This window comes from Mus musculus, chromosome 9, assembly GCF_000001635.26.
Source record: "Mus musculus strain C57BL/6J chromosome 9, GRCm38.p6 C57BL/6J".
In the NCBI taxonomy this organism is placed as follows: domain Eukaryota; kingdom Metazoa; phylum Chordata; class Mammalia; order Rodentia; family Muridae; genus Mus; species Mus musculus.
Window position 1 is genome coordinate 5,155,956 of NC_000075.6, and position 24,063 is coordinate 5,180,018.

The 24,063-nt window shown below is 37.3% G+C and overlaps 2 long non-coding RNA genes across 2 annotated transcripts; one reads left to right on the forward strand and one right to left on the reverse strand.

Annotated features, from left to right (window-relative positions):
* Positions 1–1,082: 1,082 nt before the first annotated feature.
* Positions 1,083–10,951, forward strand: Gm31429. Its single transcript, XR_379089.2, has 4 exons — positions 1,083–1,187; positions 3,564–3,743; positions 4,997–5,062; positions 10,870–10,951. It is a non-coding gene; the product is annotated as a predicted gene, 31429 (long non-coding RNA).
* On the reverse strand, positions 3,431–15,567 carry Gm31492. Its single transcript, XR_379090.2, has 4 exons — positions 15,396–15,567; positions 15,024–15,143; positions 5,024–5,103; positions 3,431–3,747 (listed from the first exon to the last, which is right to left on the reverse strand). It is a non-coding gene; the product is annotated as a predicted gene, 31492 (long non-coding RNA).
* Positions 15,568–24,063: the final 8,496 nt, after the last annotated feature.

The window sequence follows — 24,063 nt, forward strand, 5'->3', positions numbered from 1 at the left end:
TTCTGTTAAACTTAAAATGCACTTTAAATGTTTCATACACTACCTCCTCTAGTTTCTTGGGGGAATGTGTTCTAATTTCAGTTTCCAAGCATGAATACATTATAGTTTTTAGCTAATAATGTGCTCATCTTGACCTTAAGTAGAATTCAAAATCTGGATTCATAATTTAAGTCTTTGTTCCTTAGAAAGAAAAGCATTTTTCCCTTAATGAGCCACATGCAAGAACTAAATATAGCAAGTTCTCTTATAAAATCAGGTCTACCTTGCCGTTTTTTTTTTTTTTTTTTTTTTTTTAATTCACTTGACCTGTTAGTAAACTCTGAGATCATTTTTCACTTAGCTATTTGCTACAAACATCCATTATTTCTCAAATCAAGTTCGCTTTTATTCACCTCTGTTTTTGTTTATTTTTGTTTATTTTCTTCTGTTCTGTTTTGTTTTTATATTTATCAAAACTTGTTTTAAGGTATTTATAATGATATACATTGAATACAAGTTCCAAGTAAAAGCAGGCAAATGGATTGAACTAGAAAATACCCTTAGTAAGGTAACTCAGACCCAAAGGACATGCATGGTATTTACTCACTAATAAGTAGATATTGTCAAAAAGTACAGAATACCCAGGATACAATCCACAGAACTCAAGAAGGTTAATAAACTGAAGGGCCCAAGTGAGAATGCTTCAATCCCACTTGGGAGGGAGAGGAAAGCAATCACCATGGGAGGCAGAGGGAGGGAGAGACCTGGGTGGGAGAGTGGAGGGGGGAGGGGAAAAGGGTAAGATGATCAGGTGTTTGGGGAAGAACAGGAGTGAGGCCCTGAGAGACAGCAGAGTGAATGGAAACAGTCATCCTTGGGCGATGGGAGGTATGGGGACCCTCGGTGATGTACCAGAGACCTGGGAGGTGAAAGGCTCTCCGGACTCAAACAGTGGAATCTTAGATGAAGTGTCCAACAGTGGGGAGAGGCAACTTGCAGATTCTACCTCCATTAGAAAGATAGGGCATCAAGTGGAAGGATAAGGTTGCCATCCCAGAGTCAAAAACTCTGACCCAGAACTGTTCCTACCTAAAAGAACTGCAGGGACAAAAAATGGAGAAGAGACGGAGGGAAAGAAGGTCTGGCGACTGGTCCAATTTGGGTTCCATCTCAAGGAGAGGATACAAGACCTGTCACTATTAATGAAGGTATGGTGTGCTTACAGACAGGAGTCTAGCATGGCTGCCATCTGTGAACCCAACAAGCAGCTGGCTGACATAGATGCAGATACTTACACCCAACCAATGGACTGAAGTCAGGACTCCTATAGATGAGTTAGGGAAATGCTGAAAGAAGTTGAGGAGAAGGGCAACCCTATAGGTAGTCCAGCAGTCTCAACTAACCTGGACCCCTGAGATCTATCAGATACTGAAACACCAACCAGGCAGCATATACTATCTGGTCTGAGGTCCCTGACACACATAGAGCAGAGAACTGCCTGGTCTGGCCACAGTGAGAGAAGCAGCACTTAACCCTTGAGAGATTGAGACCCCAGGGAGTGGGTAGGTCCGGTGGGTTTGGGTGGAGTAGGGTAGGATGGTGAAGTGGAGACATCCTCTTTGAGATGTGAGCTGGGGGAGGAGGAATGTGGTGAATAACTGTCAAAGAGTGGGCCAGGAGGGGGATAAAGACTAGACTTTAAAAATGATTAAAAATAATTTTTAAAATATGGACAAATATTGTCTGTGTCAATATTTATTACTTTAAAATAAATGTTTCTAGATTTATGCAGGAACCTAAAATTAAAGACAACTAAGAATTTAGTAAATTTTATGCTATTCTATTACTCAAATTATTTATGAAAAGCTATTTATTTTCTGTGTTTGGAGAAGTAGTATCATATATCCTGCTTTATCTATGAAAGTTACAGTTAATTAGTATACAGGTTGTATTATGACTGTGATAGATTGAATGGAATAGCCCTACAGACTGAACTCTCACACTGTGTTGGCATTGTCACATCATATTTCCTTCCTATGATATCAGAGTAGAATTTAAATACCACCCATTTTGCTCCTATAGATCATATGTCTCATTTGAGTGTTCTCCTGAGTGAAATTGCCTCTGCATACAAAAACATAAAGGACTGCCTTTGAAATCTGGTTCTAAATTATGTTAATTCTTCATAGCTTATGCTTGAAGTAGAGTGGTAGTGGCCATGGCAATAACCTCTGCACATACCGGGCAGTGGTGGTGCATGCCTTTATTCCCAGCACTTGGGAGGCAGAGTCAGGTGGATTTCTGAGTTCGAGGCCAGCCTGGTCTATAAAGTGAGTTAGTTCCAGGACAGCCAGGGCTACACAGAGAAACCCTGTCTCAAAAACCAAAAACAAACAAACAAACAAAAACAACAACAACAACAAAAAAGATGTCTCACAATGCTGGATTAATTAAAATGAGGCTTATGCATTCTTGATTCATATTTCAACTTAAATAGACTATACTATATAAACGATCATGACAAAAGCTGTTAATAACATCATTTCAGCCTAGTAATGACTAATATACTGTGTTTGCTGCTTGCATAACAAGTACATGCCAAACTAATCCATTACACAAAAGGAAATTTTCCTAAGTGTATCATTCTTTCGATTTAAAAATTGAAATATGAAAACATTAAAATGAAGACATGTTTTCCTACTAAGTGTAATTAATAAATATGAGTAAAATATTTTAATTATTTTTAATTTTTTTAAGCTTTTGAGACACATCACTATATAGACCAGGGTGGCCTCAAACTCATAGCAAAGAGGAAACTCTTCCTCAGTAGTGCTGGTTTATACTGTAATAACCTGCTGTTATGATTCATTAAAGAAATCTACTAATGTGCAATTTCTCTTTCTTTTAGTATCAAGACTGTCTGATGTTCTGTTGCTTTAGAGAAACAAAATCATTCTCAATTTCTCATATAAGTATTCTAATTATATATCACTAGTTGTGATAAAAGAAGTCCACTACATTTTATAACATGTTAAATACTTGCAAGCAATATTATCCTACAGATATCATTTGCAACATTTATAAATTCAACAACAGTTTCAATATATTTCTAAAGTGATAAAAATAAGCCTATTAGATATCATAAAACATGTTGAGAGTGTGAAGAAATATTTTAAATATGATATTAAGAACATAAATAATGAAATAAAATATTAATAATTTGGACACAGTATACATCGAAATAATTTATATGGTATAATAAATCAAATTAGAAGAATTTTGAAACATTTACACCTAACAATGTTTTATTGCTGAGAATGTACTCATAAATCAATGAAAACAAATAAAATTCTAATTTAAAAATTACTGAATATATTAATATGTGATTCTGACAGGCTTTATTGATGAAAACCAAAGATACATGTTTATAGGTGTTGTTTGACCAAAGTAGTAGGATTTTATAATTAAGACTTTATTTAAGTTTGCTTTATTTCCAGAGCATATCACATACAAATACAGATGTGTCATAATATTAGGACCAGATTATTCACAAAAACTGCATACCCTTTTATGTGAATCTTCAGCAATGCTCTTCGGCAGATTATTCAAGAACATTTTCAGAGACTTAAACTTAGAAGAACATATTTCCCTTCGAAGAAAAACTAAGAAGAACAGCATTCTTCCAGAAGATCAGCATCCCTGCAAGTCTTGGGCATGGAGTGGATGTGTGGGCTGCTTGGTAGCAGAGTCAGGAGAAGGAAAAGGTAGCTTTAAGAGAACAGAAATACTCTTTCAGTCCATTTTAAGCTGAGTTATTTAAGGGCAGACATGTATTTATAAGCCTTTCATTTGTCACCATTTTCACTTCAGAACTATCTCACACACCAGGGAAAGCAGAAAGTTGTAATGGAGGTAAATGTAGACCACGTATCTTTGTTTTATTGTAAAATAGAATTCACCAGACACATTTCTTACAATGATATTAGTTACTCAAGTTGTATAAGTAACTGAACTTATTTTAATTCTATGTTCCTTTCATTTGTTAATGAAGTTTGCAGCTCAAATGGCTTAAAACACATTTTCTAACAGTTCTAGATGCTGGAAGATCAAGCCCAAGGTTTTGTGTAGAATTTTTTTCTTGGCTTACTCTTTTCTTCCCTTTTATGCAGATATTTTTCTTTGTGTCCATGTTTGTATACTCATCTCAAAAGGATGTCAGTCATATTGTACTAAGGTATACTAAGTTAATCACACTCCAACTGTCTCTTTTCTTTAACATAACATTTTTATTGCTTCTCTGGGAATTTCACATCATGTACCTGAATCACATTCACTGTCTAGGCTCTCTCTGTCTGTTCTCCCTTCCAAACACACTTATGACCTCCCCCAACAAAAAAGTAAAAATAAAAATCAGAATAAAATTATAAAAATAAATTTAAGCAAGTCTCATTTGAATCAGGGTTAAACCCTCAGTGGCATGACCCTTAAATAGAACTGAGTCTTTCCTGTCTTACACATATCTATTTTAAAGTCAATGATTTCGGCAGAAAATAGAGCACAAACCACCTGGCTTTCATGTTCTATAGTACTGTCACTGACACTGGGTAACTGACTGTTCCTGGTAAGCACCCTGGGATTGAATGACATAGAATGACCTTCCCATTCTTCTGTCTAACCAGAGACAAGCAGCAGCCATGAGAGGAGACAACGCTACCTTGTTTTTACCACTGCATCTGCCAACTAGTTGCATGTCAAAAGTACTACCTTATGTTTTGTTCATCATTTTCAAATCAAATTTACTTTTATTCTGTCTAATTTTAGAATATTAAAAGCCAAATAGTCTATTTAATTTGTGGTAATTACTTTCCCTTTTTATGAGCACTATTTCTTGATAAAGCATGAAACTCATTTTTTTCTTTGTCAAGGAAACAGATAATTGTGGTCTGGTGCCATGATATTTAAAGCTAACAGTATATTTTGCCCAAGCAACTAATCTAGACCTATGATCACAACACAGCTTCGCCATGAAGACCTTTCTACTCACCAGTACTAGCTGCGGTGCAACTCATTGGTAGAAAACATGGTGAGTGTACTTCATCCATAGATCTGGGGCCTGAATCCCAACTGAAAACAATTTTTAAGTAAGCTTTGAGTTTATTTTCTCCTTGCCCATGGTTTATTGACTATAGGAATAAAAATGTTAAAACTATTCCACAGACTTAAATCTTCTCAAATGTCATACACAGTTTAGACATATACAGGGAATATAGTTGAAGTATATATTGATGCATGAAACTCTGAAAAAAATACATGAAATTAAAAATTTTGAAAAACAATCTTGTAAAATAATGAACTTTCTCAGAATAACATAAAGAAGAATGAATGTTTCTTTAAGAGAACGAGACTAGGCTTACCGTAGCAATACAAGTACAAAGCATCTATTTAAAGCAAATACAATCAATGCTTACTTACAACCTTGATATCTTTAAAATTAAACTTCCCCAACTAGAAATTGGAGTTATCTCAAATAGAATCCTCAGGTTTTTTTCAATGGCTCTAAGTTAATCACAGTAACAAGTTACTATCTCACCTCATACTGGGTCTTTAAAGTTCTCTAGTCAAATATAAGAGAGTAATTTACTATCTGCCTCTGTGAGAGTAACTTGTGTGTTTTAAAAGACAGAAAGAACTCTCCAAACACTGTCACTATAATAAGAGATTGAGGATTGTTCTCTTAAAAGTGGTTCATTACTTAAATACATGCTTTATTAGAAATAAACTTTGGAAATTTACTCAATTTGCTGATGTTTATATTCTAGGAATAAAGTCAAAAATGGAAAGAGATATGCATGTAGCTCACTAGTAGACAAATTGCCTAAAATAATGTACTAGGCTCTTTTTCCCCAATTGCTTAAGTTGTGCTAAGGTTCTTTTTTAAAAATAATTCCCTCTCTCTCTCTCTTTCTCTCTCTCTCTCTCTCTCTCTCTCTCTCTCTCTCTCTCTCTCTCTCTCTCTCCCCCATCTCTTCCTGTCTCTCTTACATACACATTTATTCACATATACAAACATGCATATGCAAACTCCATACACACACAAACATACTCTCATACACATACACATTCTCTCTCTCTCCCTCTCTCTCTCTCTTTCTCTCTGTACACACACACTCACAGACATACATACACCTTTCATCATTTTCCTTTTGATTAAAACATATGCCCTCTGTGATAAAGAAGATAAATATAAAGGATTGTATTGTAATAAAAAGCAACATTATACAAAAAGACACAGAGAAGTGGGCAAAGAGATTTTAGTTAGTGCTTTCAGGCAACATGCTTAGTAACTTTTGTTTCCCCCATTCTTTTAGGGTCTTAAACACACACACACTCACACATACACACTCACACACAAACACTCTCAAACACACTCACACACACTCACACACACACACTCACACTCATACACACTCACACACAAACACACTCACTCACACACACTCACATACACAAACACACACTCACACACACACAAAGGTGAGATATTATAGAGGATGTGGTAACCTTTTCTTTTGCATATAATTTCTCAGGTTTAAAAAGTACTTTTGTAAATCTTAATGTTCACCTTTTATTCCCTATATGTCTTCAGACACACTATTGCACGTTTTCTCTAAGGGGAGAGAGAGAGAGAGAGAGAGAGAGAGAGAGAGAGAACTCATTCTGATGTGTTCAAAATACAAATGTTTTGCTTGTATACATATATGCACAAAGGCTATCCTTTCAAGAGAAAATCAGTTATGGAAAACTTTGGTAGATAAAAGGGCCCTACTGTTTTGCAATATTCTAAGCTATTACAGAGAAAATACCACTTGCCAATTTGTAATTTGAGAATATCTAGGAGCAGCAAAAACACTTCAGGATGTGATGTAAGCTGAGCACTCCAGAGCATTATAAAACATATTTCTGGGATCCACTGCACACTTTCCACTCACTATTGTGTTGGAGTTTTCTCTGCTGATTAGCTTTATAACCTCCTGATGAAATTCTAAAGTTCTGAATTTCCTAGTTTACGTCATGGGCTCCTAAATGTTCCATCTTAATTAGTTCTTTGTTACACTGCCTCTGCTTCAAACCAAGAACATTGCCTTCTGAATACTAAAGACATCAATAAATTATGTGCTTACTCTTAAGATATGGATAGTGTTTCAGAGAAGGTGAGATTTAACCAAATGAAGCAATTAGAAAACATTAAATATAAGAAGCTCAAATACTCAGAAGTTATCAAGAATTACAAAATTAGCTTTTTGCCACTGAATGTTTGAAATTTGTATTAATTCTTTAAATTATTGGTCTTTAATCAAATCTGTAATGTATCACATGACTCACCATCTTCTGATTTACAATCAATACTATATTTAAAACATAATTGAATTAGGGAGATGGAAGAGCATTGCTCAGGGGCAAAGACAGTGGCAGACCTCAGTGTGAAGCAGGAACATCAGCCGAAGTTCTGGCCACTGTGCTATGGCTGAAGTTAAGTTGACATGAATGTGAACAGAAGCCTTCATGGAGCACTGGACTGGAAATAGTCCTGTCACAAACCCATCTGTACAACCACATATTCATTTGTGTATTGAAAGATGTAGACTGTTAATTTTTTTCCACTGGTTGTTTCACAAAATTGTTTAATAACCAACACCATACAATTTTTTTATAGAAGACATTTGCAGAAATGTGAAACTGCTTATGTCAGATATAAATTTGGGAATAAGTTGTGGTGTAGGCTGGAGTTTTATGTCTTAGTTTAGTAGATAAAGGTTTTTTAATGAAATGTGTGAGGACCCAGGGAGCACACTTAATAAGCTCTTTCTCCAAGTTTTGTATGTCATCCTCTAGAAAATGAAATGCTTAATAACTTAAGCTGAATAATGTGATAATTTAAAATTCTCAATGTGTGTGTATGCGTCTGTGTCTATATGTCTGTAAGATTCTATGTGTCTGTGTGTCTCTGTGCAGGTACATATGTGTGTGCATTGTATATTTATATCTGTGGTATGCATGTGTGTGCATGTTTGTATGTGTTTGTGGGGGTTTGGCGTGATGTACACGTGTGTTTGTGTCCATGCAGTGGTGGTAGAAAAAATGAAAAAGAGGCATTTTGTTATCAGATGCATATCAATAAAATGGTATCATCATTGAAATAATAAAATAACCAGAAGAAAAGGCCACTTTCAAAAAGGAAACGCCAGAAGTGGTTCAGACCTTTACTCTCAGCTCTCAAGAGGCAGAAGCTGCAGACCTTGTGAGTCTGAGGCTGCCTGGTCAATGGAGCAAGAACCAGGTTGTCAAGATGCAACAGTGAAAAGCAGTGAACACAAAGACAATTCTGGGATATATTGTGAAAGCTAGCACAGATCAATGTACTCAAGCACAGATGTCCAACATCCTCAAGCTACAAAACCACAGTGGAACGCAGTAACAAGCCAATTATTACCAATATTAGCCACAAACTAGGGAACTTTAAAAACTTCATCCTTAGCTTAGAAAGGCTGGTAAAAGCTGACTTCAACGCAGCAGACAGTAATATTCCTCAGGAATATGAACCAGGTCTTTAACTCTCAGTTAACTGTTGAAAACACTTAAAAATTAAGTGGGTAATTTGCTCAAATCATAGGTTTGAGACTTTAAGCTATGCCTGAAAGGCTATTGATCAAAAGGCTACCTAGGCACACCTGGAATTTACTATCTAAATACATCTTGATTGGAATTGGCTAATTAAGCCAGATAAATGGGAAGTAAATGCCTTAGTTTAAAATAAACTCAGAGATGTTAGAAGTGAGAACACAGACATTTTGAGCAATCAGCCACCTCCAAAGTTGTCTGGATTCTCTTCCATAGCCCCTGGCTGATTTTAGGAAATCACAGGCATGGTTCACTGCTGTGTGTTTTTGTGTGCATTTAACCTGTGGCTCACATGCAATGCAGAACAGAAAGTTTAAAATTATGAGCATCTGTGTTTTGCATACAAATGTACTTAGAGGAACTTTCTCCATTCAAAAGTCCCTAGGGAAATCCTTTGATACAGCTTTCGTCAAGTGCTCAGCATAGACTCAACTAATGTCTTTCCCTGTGGTAAGGGAGGGGTTTGTAAAGAAGAAATACTGTATATTGTGTAGAACTCCAACTGGGATCTTCAGCATTAATATACCTTCATGTTTGTAAAACAATATAATGTCAATTATTTGCAAATATAAATACATGCTAATTGTACTAAATTAGTTCTTAATTTAACAGTCAGAGTAGTTCTGGGTATTCTAAGTCTTGACACAAGAAAAGGCCTTTTGGTTACTACTCCTTGTTGAGATAGGTGTTAATAATGGATGGGCTCTCTAAGATACCAGAGACTCCCAGTCCTCTGGTGAAAACATAGAAACATTATATATTTTTTAGTTAAAAACCTTCATCTTTACTTATTTTCATTTTCATGTCAACTATTTGGAATAAAGAAACATTGTAGTAACTCTTCCTTGTTTGCTGTGAGAAAGGGAAATAGAGAGGGATTGAATACAAAACCAAACATGTATTGTCGTGAATTCCTTTTGCAAAAATTTTAAGTTTTTCCCTTTGTCTGCTTTCCTCATGCTGCAAACATACATATACAAACATACATGCAAACAATCCTGTACAAAATAATTTACTTTTTCAATTTGAAGAGCAAAGCAGCGAACCAACAATCATGGGAGAATCAAACTCTGAAACAATGATGCTATTCCCAGCAGGACAAATGCCTTACATACATGAGCTGAAAACAGCCTTGGGCTCAAAGTAATGGACATCCGTGATTAAAGGAGCTGGTAGAGCTTTTAAATATTAGATAACATTATGATGTTCAAATGCAAAAGATAATCATGTAAAGAAAATACAGTGTTAGGACATCCCTGTTTAATTGTAAGAGATTAGCTCTTTCATCTATTTAAATAAAATATGAAGTAGTAAAAATAGCACCATGCAAGCCAGGAATAGATAAATTCTCTATAGGACAGAAGTGAAAGCCAAGAAACAGATCCAGGATCATATGCAAGATATATAGGCATTCAACATCTGTTGGGTTGTGACAAGCAGCCTATTTAAAAGAAAAAGTAGTGCTGAGTTTATGTTCCCTTTGTTAAGATAAAAACAGACTTCAGTTGAAAGAAACAAAACAAGCAAAACCCATAACTTTTAAGCAGAAAAGAAATGATTCTAAAGGACACTATGTAAAAACAAGAACAATTTACTTATCTTTCAATTCTGGAAGGGGCAATGTTTTCTCTTAAAACAGGAAACACACCTTAGAAAATATACAATTTAGAAACAAGGTTTAATTTAAAACCCATTATAGAAATACCTATCTTATAAGACTTCAAAAATAAAAGGAGATGAGGTATGTACTGGCTAGTTTTGTGTCAACTTGACACCGCTGGAGTTATAACAGAGAAAGGAGTTTCAGTTGAGGAAATGCCTCCATGAGATCCAACTGTAAGGCATTTTCTCAATTAGTGATCAAGGGGAAAGGCCCCTTGTGGGTGGGACCATCTCTGGGCTGGTAGTCTTGGATTCTATAAGAGAGCAGGCTGAGCAAGGCAGGGGAAGCAAGCCAGTAAGTAGCATCCCTCCATGGCCTCTGCATCAGCTCCTGCTCCCTGACCTGCTTGAGTTCCAGTCCTGACATCCTTTGGTGATGAACAGCAGTATGGAAGTGTAAGCTGAATAAACCCTTTCCTCCCCAACTTGCTTCTTGGTCATGATGTTTGTGCAGGAATAGAAACCCTGACTAAGACAAGGTAAAATTGCTTCTTGTTCTGTTTTGTTGATTGTTTTTGTGCCTAGTCTAAATGTCATGTACTTTTCTAGGAGATGGTAAGGATCAGTTGTATGCTTCATTTGAGCACAAAATGACACAGGAGTTCTTTCTGCTCTGCCTCTAGTGAGCACAAAAAGGTAAGACATCCTCTTTATTTTATTATTTTATTTGTTTACATTTCAAATGTTGTCCCACTTCCGGTCTCCCCTCCACGAACACCCCAACCCATTTCCCTCTCCTTTGGCTCTAAGAGGGTGCTCCCGTACCCACCCCCACACTTCTACCTCACCCCTTTAGTATTCCTCTTCTCTAAGACATCCAGCAAACACAGGACCAAGTGCCTTCTCTCCCACTGATGCCAGATGAGTCAGAACTCTGTTACATATATATCGGGAGCCATGGATTCACCCATGTCTACTCTTTGATTGGGACTTTAGTTTCTGGAAACTCTGAGGAGTCAAGTTAATTAATACTGTTGTTCTTCCTGTGGGGTTATAATCCCCTTCAGCTCCTTCAGCTCTTCTCCTAACTCTTTGATTTGAGGTCCATAGGCTCAGTCCAATGTAACTATGTGCATCTGTGTTTGTCAAGTGCTGGCAGAGTCTTTCAGAGGACAGCCATACCAGGTTCCTGTCTACAAGTACATCTTGGCATCAGCATTAAAGTTGTGGTTTGAGGTCTGTGGATGGAATAGATTGCATGATGGGGTAGTTTCTGGATGGCCTTTCCTTCAGCATCTGGTTCACTTTTTCCCTGTATTTTCTTTAGACAGGGACAATTCTGAGTTAAATTTTTTTGAGATGGGTGGGTGGTCTCATCCCTCCACTTAGGAACCATATCTATCCACTGGAGGTGGCCTCTTTGGGTTCTATCTCCCTGCTGTTGGGTTTTTGGCTAAAGTTATCCCCAGTGGGTCCTGGGAGCCTCTCCAATCACTGGTGTCTGATACATTCTAGTGATTACCCAAATTCCCCACACTCCAACTGCTACTTATTTGTATTTTTCCCCCTGGCCCTCTGGATTTCTCTCCTGTATCTTCCCATACCTGGTCCTGATGCCCTTTTTTTCTGCCCCTACCACTCTCTCACCCAGATACCTCCCTCCCTCTGCTTTCTGTGATTATTTTGCTATCCCTTCTAAGTGGGCTTGAAGCATATACACTTTGAATTTCCTTCTTGTTGAGCTTATTGTGGTCTGTGAGTTCTTTCGTGGATAGTCTGAGCTTTTGGGCTTACCAGTAAGTACACACCATGTATGTCCTTTTGGGTCTGGGTTACCTTATGAGGGATGATATTTTCTAGTTCCATCCATTTGCCTACAAATTCCATGAAGTCATCATTTTTAATAGCTGAGTAGAATTCCATTTTGTAAATGAACCACATTTTCTATATCCATTATTTAGTTCAGAGATATCTTGAGCTTCTATTACACATAAGGTTACTATGAACATAGGGGAGCATGTGTCCTTGTTATGTATTGGCATACCTCTTGAGTATATGCCCAAGAGTGATACAGCTGGATCTTCAGATAGAGCTATTTTCAATTTACTAAGAAACTGCCATAGTGGTTGTAACATCTTTCGATCCTACCAGCAATGGAGGAGTGCGCCTCATTCTCCACATCCTTTCCAGCATTTGCTGTCACCTGAGTTTTTTTTTTTTTTTTTTTTTTTTTTTTTATCTTAGCCAATCTGATTGGTGTAAGGTGGAATCTAAGGGTCATCTTGATTTGCATTGCCCTGATGACTAAGGATTTTGAACTTTTTATAGGTGCTTTTCTTCCATTCAAGATTCCTCAGTTGAGAACTATTTGTTTAGCTCTGTACACCATTTTTAATAGGGTTATTTGATTCACTGGAGTCTAACTTACTGAGTTGTTTTTATATTTTGGATATCAGCCCTCTATCAGTTGTAGAGTAGGTAAAGAACTTTTCCCAATTTGTAGTTTGCTGTTTTGTCCTGTTGACAGTGTCCTTCACCTTGCAGAAGCTCTTCAGTTTCATGAGGCCCTATTTGTTAATTGTTGATCATCGAGCCTGAGCTACTGGTGTTCTATTCAGGAAAATTTGTGAAACTCTATCCAATCAAGTGAAAAATCTGTATTACAAGAACTTCAAGCCTCTGAAGAAGAAGAAATTTTCAGAAGATGGAAAAATCAGAATCAGTAGAATTAACATATTAAAATGGCCATGTTACCAAAAGCCTGGGTCTATGTGTTCTAGGTTCTTTACCACTTTCTCTTCTATTAGATTCAGCATATCTGATTTTATGTGGAGGCCTCTGAACCACTTGAATATGAGCTTTGTATAATGAGATAAAAATGGATCAATTTGCCTTCTTCTACATGTCAAGCACCAGATTGACCTGGACCATTTGTTGAAAATGCTGTCTTTTTTTCTACTGTATAGTTTTGGTTTCTCTGTCAAAGATCAGGTGACCATAGTTGTGTGGCTTTATTACTAGTTATAAAATTATATTCACTGATATACTTGTCTGTCTCTGTACCAATACCATAAGGTTTTTATAGCTATTACTCAGTAGTATGGCTTGAGATCAGGGATGGTGATTCTACCCAAAGTTCTTTTAATGTTGAGAATGGTTTTCACTATCCTGGGTTTTTTGTTATTCCAGATGAGGTTGAGAACTGCTCTTTCTATCTCTGTGATGACCTGAGTTGGACTTTTGATGTGGATTGCATTGAATTTGTAGATTGCTTTTGGTAACATGGCCATTTTAATATGTTAATTCTACTGATTCTGATTTTTCCATCTTCTGAGAATTTCTTCTTCTTCAGAGGCTTGAAGTTCTTGTAATACAGATTTTTCACTTGATTGGATAGAGTTTCACAAAGATTTTGTTATGTTATTTGTAGCTATTGTGAAGGGTGCTGTTACCTTAATTTCTTTCTCAGCCTGCTTATCCTTTATGTAGAGAAAAGCCACTGATGTGTTTGAGTTAATTTTATATCCGGCCACTTTGCTGAAGTTATCAGGTTTAGGAGTTCTCTGGTGGAATTTTTGGGGTCACTTAAGTATACTATCATATAATCTGCAAATAGCGGTACCTTGACTTCTTCCTTTCCAATTTGTATCCCTTTGACCTCCTTTTTCTGTCTTACTGCTCTAGCTAGAAGTTTTAGAACTATACTGAATAAATATGGAGTGAGTAGGCAGCCTTTCTTGTACCTGATTTCAGTGGGATTGCTTCAAGTTTCTCATCATTCAGTTTGATGTTGGCTGTTGGTTTGCTGAATATTGCTTTTGTTATGTTTAGGCATGTGACTTGAATTCCTCTGTCAGAGTTGATGCCTGAGTGTAAGGCAGTGGGAAAATTACTTCTTCTGGTGTACTGTTCTGTGAAATAGGATAGAGGGGTTTAGAAGACTTGGAGACTTCCCACTTTTGTTCTTCTGCCATCGATGTGGGCATGGTTCCTGGAGGCTAAGTAGCGTTGGTAAGAGGTAGTAAACATGATTTCACCCAAGGTGATGGGTTGGCATCCAAATCTTTCCAGACTACAATGTAGAGAGAGAACTTGTTCTGGATGCCCCTGTGCTTTCTAAAATTCTTTGTCTTCTACCTCTATCACCGTGAGGAGTTGGAAAGTTTCCTCCACTGGCCATCCCACTCTGAAAGTAGATCACTCCAATCTGCAAAATTTGTGCATTTCCTTCTTTCTCACGTCCATTGAGAGATTGTGAGCTCTGATTTTCACTTCCTTTAAGTGAGCTAAAACAATGTTAATGGGGTGGGAGGGAAGAGAGTGAGAGTTAACATCTGAGTGAGTGTTGTGTCTGTCACCATCCAGAACAACACAAGACTAAGCACTAACAGAATCACCACTGACAAAAACCACACACACGATATAGCCACTTCATGACTGGAAACACGAGTAAATCCAAACACTAGGACTCACAGACTCTCACCTCAGAAAGTGGAAGAGAGGCTGATACTGAAGCAGATTGTGCCGAGGTCTCTTCAAGCAATTCTAACTGATGGGCAGGAACTGCATCCACCCAGGACCTGGGGTCAGGGACGTCTTCTTGACCCCTATTATGGAGGTGACGGTCCAGCACATCCACTTTAGTCACTTCTTGATGCATACACTGTTACCGTGAGGCTTTTCCAATGCCAAAATATGGCCAAAAAGAACAGACGTGAACAATGAACAATTCAGAAACACTGACACTCACCACACTCACTCACCAGTTTTAGACTCCCAAGACTGCAGATTCCAGAGATCCGCTTGGGAATCCCAGATGAGTCCCCAAATTTTGTGTCCATGATTCTGTAGAACTTCCAGGAGAGCTCTCAGAACTGCTGAGCCTGATTTAAAGATGCAAATAGAGTGTTTTATTGATAAGAGTCAAACTCAGATCGAAAACTTTCCCACTGCAAAGGACAGGAGTACAATCCTGAATCTAGAAGGTTTGGCACTTATATACAGCATAGTTAGAAATTCTTTGGATTTTAGTGTGATGGGAGAGTGAAAAAGCAAGTCATTTTTCAAGCATGATATCGTTTGTTCAGGTGACAAGGCAGAATTGCTCAACTGGGAGGCTGGGAGAATTCTCTGACCTGAGGAGTAACTTTATGATGCTAGTAGATGACCCGTCCAGCAGGTCCAGTTATTCAAGGGTCTCGAGGTGGCCTTCTCCTAAGAACCAAATGGGGGGAGAGAGAGACGGACACCAAGTGCAAGAACGACACAGAAGCAGTCTGAGTAGCATCAAGGTGTCTCTGTATTCAGCAAGACTCAAGGCTTAAATGCACAAGACAAAGAGGAAATACTTCTCAGCAGGAGGGATGGGGCAGCAGAAATTTTTCTTTTGGCAACTACAGGGGGAAGCAGGAACTTGGTGGTATCAGGGTACATCTTGTGGTCAGGACATCTGGCACTGACTTAGGGCTGGAACGTTCTGTGGTTGTTCTCAGAATGGTGCGTCAGTGGCCCACTTTTGACCCCCTTTTCTACTTGGGGGTGGGGCAGGCCCAATTCTGAGATCAAGACAATAGAGTTGTCTTAATAGCTCCCAACAAGTAGGAATTAGTATGTTTTACAGCTAGTCATTCCTACCTGTGACCCCTGATTACTTTCTCAAGGATATTTCTTTTCTTCTTTCTCAAGGACAGGACCAGTTGGACCTGGGAAGTGCTTAGCTGTTTATTAGTGAGAGCACCAGCCTCTGCAACACAGAGAAGAGGGAGGCTGCTATTTGTCTATTCTGAAGCAGGCATTTGTGGCTCCTCCGGTGTATGCTATTAAGGGGTGTCTTTGTGGAAAGAGGGAGAGCAATATTCTGGGGCCAGACCAGGTCTCTTCTGAATTGCCAAGAGAGGGGGAGAGGAACCTCACGGCACTTGCTGCATGAAGGAGCAGGGGGAAGGGAAACTCCTGAGAAAAATCCTGGAGGCAAGCTGCCTGTGCATTTCACCATCACATCACAATACCCAGTACCCCAGTAGAATCAAGACTCTTACTGCTTAATTAAGCAATCAAATTTATGTGTCAATAATATCACAATTTACAAGATGCAAATACAATTTCAGAGCCAAATGATAATGATAAAAGCTTTATCCCAATATTTCTAACCTTGTGAAATCATAGCTACTTGTAGCTGGAAAACGCCATGTGGGTACACTTCCGCAGCTACTGTTCTTCTTCTTCTACTCTGACATGTTTTGTTGCTCTAACTCTTGGCTCTTCCCTTTCCCTGTCCAATCATAGGCCTCCTTTGCACTAATGTAATTGGACAGGGTAAATCCTCTGCCTTGGTTGAGACCTCCCCTCCCACTGTGTCTCTGCCTAGTGGTCCTCCACAGGTGTACTTAATCCCAGTGTTTCCACCTCTGCCCCTTGCACAGGTATACTCGCCTCTTATTTGAACGTCTGATAGAATTCTGCACTAAATTTTACAACTATCTGGCCTTGGGATTATTTTGGTTGGGAGAATTTTAATTACTGCTTCTATTTCCTTAGAGGTTAGAAAGTTTATCTGGTCCTGATTTAAATTTGGTGTCTGGTATCTTTCTAGAAAATCATCCATTTTATCTAGATTATCCAGTTTTGTTGAGCATAGGCTCTGACATTTTTTTTAATTTCCTCAGTTTCTGTTGTTATATCTCCTTTTTTCATTTCTGATTATGTTAATTTGGATACTGTCTCTAAGCTCTTTTGTTAGTTAGGCTACATATTTATCTATTGGATTTTCTCAAAGAACCATCCCTTGGTATTGTTGATTCTTTGTATTGTTCTCTTTGTTTCTAACTGGTTAATTTCAGCTCTTAGTTTGATTATTTCCTGCCTCTACTCCTCTTGGGATGAATGTGTTTTGTTTTGGTTTTTGAGCTTTCAAAAGAGCTATTAAGTTGCTAGTGGAGGATCTCTCCATTTTTTTTTCTTATGAAGGAAATTTTCCTCTTATTACTGTTTGCATAATGTCCCATAAGTTTGGATATACTCTACCTTAATTTTCATTAAATTCTAGAAAGACTTTAATTTCTTTCTTTTGTTATTCTCTGACCAAGTTATCATTGAGTATATTGTTATTCAGTTTCCATATGTATGTGGGCTTTCTGTTGTTTTTGTTGGTATTGAAGACCAGCCTTAGTCCATGGTGATCTGATATAATGCTTGGGATTATTTCAATCTTCTTGTATCTGTTGAAGCTTGTCCTTTGTCCGATTGTATGGTCAATTTCAGAGAAGGTACCATGAGGTGCTAAGAAGAAGATATATTCTTCAATTCTATTTTAGGGTGAATGCACTATACATGTCTCTTAATAACTTGGTTTGTAACTTCTGATAGTGTGTGTTTAATTCCTCTATGACCTGTCCACTGATGATAGTAGAGTATTGAAGTCCCCCACTATTATTGTGTTAGGATGAATGTGTGTTTTGAGCTTTAGGAATGTTTCTTTTACAAATGTGGGTGCCCTTGCATTTGGGGCATAGATGTTCAGAATTGTGAGTTCATCTTGTTGGAATTTTCCTTTTATTATTATGAAGTGTCCTTCACCATCTCTTCATAAATTTTGGTTGAAAATACACTGTTTTGGATATTAGAATGGCTATCCAAGCTTGTTTCTTGGGACCATTTGTGTGGAAATTTTTTTCTAGCCTTTTAGTGTGAAGTAGTGTACATTTTTATCACACTTTTTAGTGTGTTTCCTGTAGACAACAAAATGCTAGGTCCTATTTACATATCCAGTCTGTTAGCCTATGATTTTAATTGGATATCTGAGTCCATTGATATTGAGAGATATTAAAGACAAATGATTTTTGGCTCTGGTTATTTTTGTTGGTTGTGGTGTTATTATGTTTCTGTCATTTTGAGTTTTTTGTTAAATGATTAATTTCTTGGTTTTTCTTGGATGTAGCTTCCATCTTTGTTTTGGAGTTTTCCTTCTAGTACTCTCTGTAGGGCTGTGTTATTGGAAAGATATCATTTAAATTTGGTTTTGTCATGGTATATCTTTGTTTCTCCATCTATGGTGATTGAGAGTTTGTTAGGTATAGTAACCTGCATTGGCATTTGTGGTCTCTTCTGCATTATATCTGTCCAGAATGTTCTGACTTTTTGAGTCTCTGTTGAGTAATCTGATGTAATTCTGTTAGGTCTGTGTTTTTATGTCTCTAGGCCTTTTTCACTTATTGATTTAATATTCTTTCTTTTTCTGTGCATTTAGTGATTTGATTATTGATAGGAGGATTTCTTTTCTGGTCAAATCTATATGGTCTTCTATAGGCTTCTTCTACATGCTTTACCATCTCCTTCTTTAGGTTAGGGGAAATTTCTTCTATGAATTTGTTGATGTTTCATGGCTCTTAAATTTGGGTATCTTCTCTCTCATCTCTTCCTATTATTCATAGGTATGCTGTCTTCATCATGTCCTGCATTTCCTGAAAGTTTTGGGTTAGGAGCTTCTTGCACATTGTATTTTCTTTGATTGCTTTCTCAATATTGTCTATGGTATCTTCTACACCTGAGATTCTCTCTTCTATCTCTTGTATTCTGTTGGTGATATTTGCATCTCTAACTCCTGATCTCTTTCCTAGATTATTCATCTCCAAGGTTGCCTCCCTTTTTGATTTCTCTATTACTTATTTCTATTTCCATTTTTAGATCCTAGACAGTTTTGTTCAGTTCCTTCATCTGTTTGGTTGTGTTTTCCTGTATTTACTTAAGGGATTCATGTGTTTCTTCTTTAAGAGATTCTACATTTATATCTGGGTTCTACTGTGTTTCTTTAAGGTAGTTATTTATGCCCTCCTTAAGGTCCTCTATCATATTCATGAGATGGGATTTTAGGTTGTAGTCTTTCAGGGATGTTAGGGTATCCTGGGCTTGCTGTGGTGGGAGAACTTGGTTCTGAAGGCTCCAAGTGACAGGGGTTTCTGTTGCATATGTTCTTGAACTTGCCTATTGCCATCTGGTTATCTCCGGTGTTAATTGGCCTTGCTGTTTCTGACTGGCTCCTGTCTCACTTGTGAGCCTGTAAGCCTGATGGTGATGGACCACTTAGGAGTCAAGCTGTCTCTGGGTACAGAGGTGTATCTGGAGCACTGGCTCTGCCCTGGAGTTGAGTTTTGAGTCAGAAGAATGGTGTGTTTCCAGCAGGGCAGGGAGGATAGAGCCTGCCTCCACTGGGCCATGTGCAGGTCTAAGTTAGACCAGGTATTGGGGCAGAGGGTATTTCACTTCTGATCTGGTTCAAAACCTTGTTGTGTCTGGGTGTGGGAGGGTTTTGGGTAATCAGATCTGCCCCAGGCCATGTTGTGACATCCCCTACTCCTTGCCCATCTGTTAGAAACCCTGATTCCCAAGGATTGAAGGGAGCTACCTGAGCCCGGTCCATGGCACTTAGACATTAACTCTGGTGATAAATTTAAATTATGTATCTCGACTAGGGTTACACTCATTCATTCTTTCTACCTCTCCCTCTCCCTCTTTCTTTTTCTTTTATCTTACCTCTCTCCTGCTCTCTCACTCTGACTCTCTCTTCCATTATAATCTTTCTAATTAACAGATGACAAGAGACTGGTGTCAGAGGATTCCATGGTAATAAAGCCACATCCTCATATTTCCTTCAAATGACACTGAAAAATTGTCTCAGGTGAGAGTAATAACCTTTTGTGGATATCTCATACTGAAATTTAAATCCTAACATAAAAGTCCAGAGCAGGAAGGGAGAGTTTGTAGCTTCCAGGAACTTAGCTTGTCCTTCTCTATCTTTTCTGACTGATACTGAAAGCATGGCATTTATAAATCCAGCTTCCTATTATTGGTATTATGAACACTTTGACTCATTATATTTTCTTATTAAGAATGATTTATGCAAGTGTAGATCAAATGAAAGCTGAGACTGTGTGGTTTAAAAATTAAAGTAAGGAATCAATGTGTTAAGCAATTATCATGAATTAAAGCATTTGCCTTTATATTTTTCAGTAACACTTTCTAAATGAAAATTAAATGCTGAATTAATGTGGAGTCACTGAAATTATGCAATTTTTGTAGTTTGTACATGTATTTTCTCTTTACAAGGCTATAAGTATTACACAGAATTGTTTCACTTCTATGTTATATTTTTATTAAATAGGCATATATCTTACCCAAAATATTTGGAATATACTTCAATTGCTATCAGTAGTAATGTAGTTCCTTAGAAAACTAATTTACACAATAAAATCTGTACATAATTGTGAGGTACCACATATAATTTTTAGTATACATAATAAAGTACTAATGAAGGTAAACCTAACTACTTCTGCAAGCATGCACAAGTTGATTGTAACTAAGAAAGCTACATTTGTGTTATGTCCATACTTATACATAAGGAAATGCATAAAGAAAATGAATTAATTATAAGTTACCTTATTACTTTTCAGTTTATTTTCTTTCTCAGCATTAGATATTAGCTAATTTAATAAAGTAAAATGATTTTTTAATCAGTTAAATGTTTAAACTGAATCAATCAATGGGATTTCCCCCACCCCGTGGATGTTCTAGTTTCTAATCAGTCACAGATATAGTGTATTTTATGTGCATTCATTTAAATGTGATATTGGAGAGAACCTGGATTCTATGTTTACGGGGAATCTTTAGTGTTCCCGTGCTTTGTCTTGCCTACAAGATGGGTTTGGATAAACTTGGAGCAGAACTGAGGCAACAGCAAACCAATGACTGCCCCACGTTGAGATGAGATGGAAATGGGGGGAGGTATGTTTAAGGAAGGAAATGGAAAGAGAAGGAGGAGGGGTTCTTTAATAAAAAAAATTGGATAAAGAAAAGGAATGTCAAAGAACAATAAGAAAATAATACAGCCATTTCCTCTGCTCATACAAAATTTATTTTCTTCATTGGGTTTTACCTATAAATCTCAAAAGCCAAAATTCTTAAAAAATTAATTATAAGAGAGCATTACACCAAGCTTTGGGTCTTGCTTCATGTGGACTGTTATATGACAATTCAAGTGACCTGTCTGTAAACACAGCCTTGTCTATTATTAATCATTCATGGATTAACTAAGTGTTAAACCTGTATGACACTCCAGAATCAACTCTTTTATTTCTATTTACATTCATGCATGCTAATGTTATAGCAGATAGCTCATTATAGAATAGGTAGAACTATAATTACTTTTTAGGCAATCTCTGAGTTACAGTATTAATTAGTTCATCTTCATCTTTAATTTTTATAAAACATCTTTATATGTTTCATAAAAATTACTTAATATATTATAGATGTTCTAAAATGGTAAACTAAATTTGTAAAAAATACAAGTAAAACAGTTAACAAATTTATTATCATTTTTATTATTAAAACAATCTTAAGTTCAAATATATTTTGATCATAGTCTTCTCTCTGTAATTCCTTCAGTTCTTTCTGTTGGATTTTTATTTGGTTACAGTTTGGTGAGGTGTTTGTTTTTGTTTTGTTTTGATTTTTTTCTTTTCTTTTCTTTTCCTTTTTTTTTTAGAGAGAGGTATTATGCCAAGCAGTGGTGGTGCATGCCTTTAATCCCAGGACTTGGGAGGCAGAGGCAGGTGGATTTCTGAGTTTGAGGCCAGCCTGGCCTAAAGAGTGAGTTCCAGGATAGCCAGCACTATACAGAGAAAATCTGTCTCAAAAAATAAAAGGGAGTGAGAGAGAGAAAGAGAGAGAGAGAGGGAGAGAGAGAGAGAGAGATCATATTGCTGTTTAGGTTTTTGGATTTTGTTGTGTTGGTGGTTTGTATGTTTGCTTTTGATAAAGAACTTAAAGTAAGGTGGATATGGAGGAGAAAATGAACTGAATTTTAAAGGAAAAGAAAAACTACTTTGTTTACACTATATTACTTCTGATTATGGAAACAATCTTTACAGAAGTTTTCAGTGATAATGTGGCAGAAAACATGTTTGTGTTGTTGGATAGTATTTGTGGTATACTGGCAATACTGTGCGGATGATATAGCCTGCTAATTCATCAAAATCTCACTATGAAGAAAACTGGATATACCATTTAGTGACAATAACCCATGAACCACACCCTATCCTTGGCATTTAACAAGCAACGTCCTCATAAATTTTCAAAAAAGCCCTTTAAACTATGGCTAAAAATCTAATTTCCAGACTAAGCCATAGATTCTTCAAGAAAAAAAAAATGTCCAAGGCACAGATATAGTGAATAATAGCAGTCAGACTGAAACATACTCTGAGGCTACTGAATACCTCAGCCAGTCACTTGGCTACATAACACATTAGTACAGAGAGATGATCACTCGTGGTCCATATCATGTAGTCTACTCTTTCACTTTTTTCCCATCTGTTTCTTGTCTCAATCACAGAATGGGTAAATTACTGATTTGTAAGCCAGAGGATAAAAGACTAGATTCCTTAGAAAGCACATAAAAACTGAGCAAGTGTGGCAGCCACCTGCATTCGAAGCATCAGAAACCAGAGGCAAGGAGTTACCAGATCAAAATGATTTACCTGACTGGCTGGGATTATAGAGTTCTAGGTTCTAGACAAGAGAGTCTGCCTCAATAAAATGAAGAGAAGTGATCAAGAAGAATAGCTCATCACTACACACATACACACACACACAAAAACATACACACACACACACACACATACACTTCAAGTCAAGTAGAAAGAATCTCAGGGAGTCACTTATTAAAACTTGAAATGACAGAAGCTACAGAAAATTCACTAGCTCATGAACAATGTATTGGGAAAGCAATGTATCACTGAATAAATTAGGAAGTTTAGGAAGTTGTTTTTGTTTCTTTGTTTGTTTGTTTGTTTGTTTTGTTTTTTAGTTTTCTAGAAACAAATAAAAAGTGAAAATTCCTCACCTAAATATTATTTAAAAAATGCCTTCTACAGTGGAATTTTCGAATTCTGAGTGTTGGCATTAAAAAGTCATAAAAGAACATAAAACATAAGTTTTGACTAAGAGTGCGTGTTACTCTTTCAGAGAAGCAGATTTGAAACACCAGAACTTCTTTTTTTTTTTTTTTCCATTTTTTATTAGGTATTTAACTCATTTACATTTCCAATGCTATACCAAAAGTCCCCCATATCCACCCACCCCCACTCCCCTGCCCACCCACTCCCCCTTTTTGGCCCTGGTATTCCCCTGTACTGGGGCATATAAAGTTTGCAAGTCCAATGGGCCTCTCTTTCCAGTGATGGCCGACTAGGCCATTTTTTGATATATATGCAGCTAGAGTCAAGAGCTCCGGGGTACTGGTTAGCTCATAATGTTGTTCCACCTATAGGGTTGCAGATCCCTTTAGCTCCTTGGCTACTTTCTCTAGCTCCTCCATTGGGAGCCCTATGATCCATCCATTAGCTGACTATGAGCATCCACTTCTGTGTTTGCTGGGCCCCGGCATAGTCTCACAAGAGACAGCTACATCTGCGTCCTTTCAATAAAATCTTGCTAGTGTATGCAATGGTGTCAGCGTTTGGATGCTGATTATGGGGTGGATCCCTGGCTATGGCAGTCTCTACATGGTCCATCCTTTCATCTCAGCTCCAAACTCCGTCTCTGTAACTCCTTCCATGGGTGTTTTGTTCCCAAATCTAAGGAGGGGCATAGTGTCCACACTTCAGTCTTCATTCTCCTTGAGTTTCATAACACCAGAACTTCTATCAAGAGACTTACAATGGCATGTAATTCCACCTCCAGGAGATGACACACTATTTTGGCTTAAGGAAATACTCATATGCATGTGTATGGACATATACACACACAAAACTA